A 5,677-nucleotide genomic window follows, 5' to 3' on the forward strand; every position below is an offset into this window, starting at 1 on the left:
AATCTCAGTGACACATGTGTGTGGGAAAAGCCAGAAAGCAAACATTCTCACAAAGTCCCTAGCAAGAATGAAGCATGAAGAGATGCGGGACTTAATTGGAATGGAGAAGATTCAGAATTAAGGGGGAAAATGTTAAGGTTAATTCAGAATATTAGTATTATGCACGTTGTTTTTTAATGTTTTTGAATAAATCAAAGTTCCAGTGAGTGTGTCCCTGGTCTTTGGCATCTAGTCAAGTTAGTTCCTATTTTTCAGCTAAATCTTTGTATAAGAGCATCTTCAATGGTTAACCTACCCTGTCATTTAATATTTTTGCCACAACATTAATCTAATACTTTTGACCTCTAATTAAATGGGCTCTCTGATGGTTAAGCTTTTTTCATAGCTTTTTTTATAAATTTAACTTATTGATCCTTATCTATCTAAAATGTTCATACAACCTCCTCATTTAATTAATAGTCTTTAAACATATTATAATTGAATAGGAAATATTTTAAATTAAGATTATCACTAAAAATTAGTATATAAACATTTAATAAATGAAAAACTGTGGTAGAAATAATTAAATCGTTAAATAAATGAAAAACATTTAAAACTACAATATAATTAAGGGGGTAAAAATAAAATATGTTTAAAATAGAAGGGGTTAGATGCTTAAAGCTTTATACTATATTGACCACTCAATATATATCGAGTGGTCAATATAAATACACAAAAAACAATCAACTTCCAATGGTGTTAAATAAAAATAAACAATAAATCAAAAAAAAAGCTCTAAAATAAGTCCCATTGGAGATGCTTTGTGTCATCTGTTTTATCTTTTCTTATTCGGTGAATAAAAGATACACTTTTGCCTTCCTTTTTCCTTGTCAATTTCTGTCCCCTGCACTGTAACATTGCTTGATAACAGGTCTGAAACTAACAGCCATCTACTCCACCTCCACCACTGCTGCAACTACATCATCTGCCTCTATATCCGACACCATCTGCTATCTTGTCCATATCTTTCTATTTACCACGCTTCTTTTTTATTTTATGGCTACGTTTTGTAGTTTATCGCTAGAACAAAATACATGGATAACATCACCACCACCTACTTCACGTATATCATCTCAGTTGTAATCAACTCTCTCCCACCTCTATGTTGTCACCCCGTGGAACCAAACTCGATTTTCAAGCAAACCGGATCTGAACGAAAACTGAGATTCTGCAGAATAATAAATATGGGTCATCGGGATTTGGAGATGAAGAAGAAGAAAGAGTTCTATGTATTGAACAGAGAACAGATTTACAGAGTTAGACTACCTTGTATGTTCTTTAAAACTTGTTCATCGGAAAGATAAACCCTCTCCAATGTTTTCCTGATCTTCTTCTCCCACAAATACACCAGTTCGTTAAATGAGTAAATATTAACAGGAGGCTTGATGTAAACGATTTTGTTTAGAGTTCTTGTGTCATCGACGGATTTAATGGTGTAAGTTCCAATGTCATGTTCCTCATTGAAAACGACTGCGATATATACATATGATTAGAAGGTAGTTTGAAGAGAAAGAAAGAAATTGGTTTAATTTACCTTTTGCGTTTCCGTCTCCTAAGATGACGACTTTATCTTGCGGTGGCGCGGTTGCGCCGTGGCTGCTGTCTGTGCTAATGTTGGGAGGAAATCGACAGCAAAACAAGTGGAAGAGACATAGTTGTTAGGGATTCCTTCGGATTCAATGGAACAACGGATCTGCGCCTTGTTTGCAAAATCTGATTTGGCTTAAAAACGAAGAATAATGGTTTGGAATGGAGATTAAGGTTCTGCTTAGTGGGAGTATAATGAAGGGTCAAGGATAAGGGGTCATAAATTGCATCGTCTGTGAGGAAAAAGTTAATCGTGAATATGTGTTTCTTGGTGCTGTATTATCAGCCTATTGATTGCAACTCGTGTGAACTATAAATTAGAGAATTGTATTGGCATTCGTCAGATTAGGATCCGTGTGAAAATATGGACAAATGTTGAAGAAATTTCAATTTGCTCATAGCGGGGTTTTCAAATAATTTCAGTTCCAGCTTTTTCCTTTAAGCTTATTTTTTTTATATTCATATACTAGCTAGGTGTGAGATCCATGTATTACATGAGTTTAATTAAAAAAAGAAATATTTTGAAAATTTTGAATTTATAAGAAAAATGAGAAAAAATTTGAATTATTAAAATTAATGAGGCTTTAATGTATTGAATACATTACATATATAAACTATTTCCATTAAATACCTTATATATATATATATTACATTACATATTAAATGTGGAATTTTAATTAAATAAAATGAAAAATACAACAAAATGACAAGTGGAAAATAGAAAATTTAAAAATTCTATAAAATGTCACGTATCCAAATGAAGGAAAAGAGGACATGTGGCAAAAAGCTTTCATTTATTAGAATAGATTAACTTATAATATTATATATTTATGAATGTAAAAGAGTTTGGGTGGGGTAAGATATGGAATGCATTGAATTGTTGTATGTTATGCATCATAATATGTTTTTAAGACATTTTTTTAAGTAGTGCTTAATTTCATTGTACATCAGACTTTAAAATTTTTAATTAAGACTTTAATATTTTTAATTAGGACTTTGAAGATGTATGGTATATATATATATATATATATATATATATATATATATATATATATATATATATATATATATATATATATAGGTTTAGGATTCAATATGAACTATAAATATTGTGTGATTGTAAGACAATTTCTTGTCCATTGGATTAAAAAAAATAAATGTGTGTGATTTGAAGGTACATATGATTAATATAGGATAACATGTACTATATAATTACACTTATTTAATTATAAATGTATTTTAGTTTATTAACCTATATTAAAAAAATATTACTTATTTATTGCATAATTTAATGAGATTTTTATTAAATGCTTATTTATCTTATTTTTTAAAACTAAACATGGATAATTACATAATTTTTTTTTAAAAAAAACATAGGTTTTTATGATCTTACGATAAACATATATAGTATTTTCATTCTTAGAGAATATGATTTTGGGAGAATTTCATATATACCCTTATTAATCTTCAAAATATCTTAATTGCCCAGCCTAAAATCTAAATATCATATCTACTCTTCTTAAATTTTAAAATATCGTATTTACCCAAATCTATTTTTATACATTTTAAAAACATTTAGAATCTCTTTTTATATTCTAAAATCATTATAACTTATTAAAAAAAGTTTGACCATATTACCCTTCACTATTATGCGGTTCATCGTCGTATAGTAGATGTTCATAAATCTGTGAAAGGGTAAAAAGCAAACTTATCAAATACAAGAAATTATACATGCGACAAGATAAAGAAGAATTATACCTCAAATGCAATCCTTTGCTCTGCATCATTCAATAATATTTTCCCAGCTCTTCCATAGTAAAGGGAAATTTCTATTGTGCAATTTTCAGGATTAAAAAAACAATAATTTATTATGGTATAGAATTTAAAATATAGAAATACATGTCTATTCCGTAGTAAATCTTTTATATTTGAAGTAAATTAAAAGCATCCAAAAGTCTCAAATATATTATGTATCGGCGATGTGGGGCAAAGGCTACATACACCCGCACTTCATCCCATTCAAGAAAAATAATTAGTTCAAAACTATAAAAAATTGCCTCTAAATGTGTGAGACACTTACATGACTCCTCCAACCATTAAAATACTTGTTGCAGTTTTAGGGTTTTAAAACATTGTAAAATATATAACATGAGATTTTGACACAAGTATTGTCGTCTTCTGCTCACAGAAAACGAAGAACAACAATGGTTACACTTTTTTTTCAACTAAATTTCAATCTGTACTACTAAATCAATGGAATAATCTTGAGCAATTATTGTGAGGAAAATGACGAAAAATTAAGATGAATTGGTATAACTCGTTTAAGAAATTGAATGACAGTCACTACTACTAAATCAATGGAATAATATTGAGCAATTTTTGTAAGGAAAATGACAAAAAAATTAAGATGAATTGGTATAACTCGTTTAAGAAATTGAATGACAGTCGATGATGTGGAAGAATTAGAAATAAGGACTTTGAGTTGAAATCAAAGGGAGAATGGTCGATTTATAATAGGGATAATATGGTCATGTTACTTTTTTTATAATTAAAATGATATTTAGAAATTAAGCCGGACAAATATGATATTCTGATGTTTATAAATGGTATATACAAAATTCTCCTTATGATTTTAAACAAGTGATTTTTTTAGAGTTAGCATTCTTTAAGAATACACTTGCATATAAGACAGTTTTTAAGAAAGCAAAATCAAGATTACCTACATTTAGGCAACTAAGTCAAATTAATTAATAAAATTAAATCAAATAAAATTCAATGCAGATCATAATATAATATGACGATGAGAATCATATTTTTCCAAGAAAATAATTTGAAAGAAAATATATTCGATGAGAGTGAAATAATAAGAAATGAATTACAAGTATATAACCAATATTCTTATAGACTAATACATAAACAAAAATACATTAAAAGAATAAAAAATTCATAAAAAATATTCTTAATATTATTGAATCATGCAATATTATTTTTACACGATACTAAAATGATTCACCAAAGCTATATCACCAACTGAAAATTCTTTAAGAATATGAAATATTCTTTTTACACATAAGCATATGTTATATGCTATAAGAAATTCTTGAAGAATATGAAATACTCTTTTTACACATAAGCATACGTTACATGCTATACATATTCTTGAAGAATATGCGGTAAATAATAATATTTGGTATGAGTTCTAAAATAAAAAACATTCTTAAAGAATATACAAAGACGATGAACAATATCACTTGAAGAAGATGTCGAATGGTAGCCCTTGAACAACATGATGAAGAACGATCCATTCCATTTACAACTCGTCTCTATGTATCCCCTTTATGTTCGTGTGTACATCGCCTTAAACAACAGTGACCCTTATGTCATCTCACAAGAATCAATCAACTTTTTTTTCCCTAAAAAACTAAAAATAAATCGATCAAATGTTTCTTCCTCCTAACCCCTCCCCAAATAATAATAATAATAATCAAACCGTGTTATCATATCATACATACTTATAAAGGAAGCATTTTTCCTTGATTCTTATGCATTTGAAACCCCCTAATTTAATTTCCTTGATTCTTATGCATTTGAAACCTCCTAATTTAATTAATACCACTCAAAAGACTTTTTAATAATAATTATTAATTGGTTCTTTAATGTAAAAATAACATGAACAACATCAAACATAACAAGACCAAGTATAAATACGATGAATAATAGGAACATCTTTGTCATATTTTGCAAGGATTAAGGACCTTTAAAGAAGGAAAAAAGACTTTTATGTGTGTATTGCTTTTCATACAAATTTCAATAATTTTTTTTGTTTTTACCAACTGTTCAATGTGTGGTTGCTTCTGGTATGTCGCATGTTATATTCGGAGTAGAAACTTTTGCATAAAGATGCACTTAATTCCATTCACTACAGGTACTAAATTAATATTTGACTCACGCATACACAAACAAATCTTGCTGAGCTTTTGAAATTATTTGAATAGATTCGGTTTTCATCATCATTCGTTTAACAATGGAAATTATCTCTACCTTCACTATT

General features: G+C 28.4%; 1 long non-coding RNA gene across 1 annotated transcript; it reads right to left on the minus strand.

Annotated features, from left to right (window-relative positions):
- Window positions 1–613: 613 nt before the first annotated feature.
- LOC145138687 (uncharacterized) lies at window positions 614–1,983 on the minus strand. Its single transcript, XR_013721662.1, has 3 exons — window positions 1,574–1,983; window positions 1,306–1,509; window positions 614–1,207 (listed from the first exon to the last, which is right to left on the minus strand). It is a non-coding gene; the product is annotated as an uncharacterized LOC145138687 (long non-coding RNA).
- Window positions 1,984–5,677: the final 3,694 nt, after the last annotated feature.

Source organism: Lactuca virosa, chromosome 9, assembly GCF_052849685.1.
Source record: "Lactuca virosa cultivar CGN04683 chromosome 9, Lactuca_virosa_CGN04683_v6, whole genome shotgun sequence".
NCBI classification, from domain to species: Eukaryota; Viridiplantae; Streptophyta; class Magnoliopsida; order Asterales; family Asteraceae; genus Lactuca; species Lactuca virosa.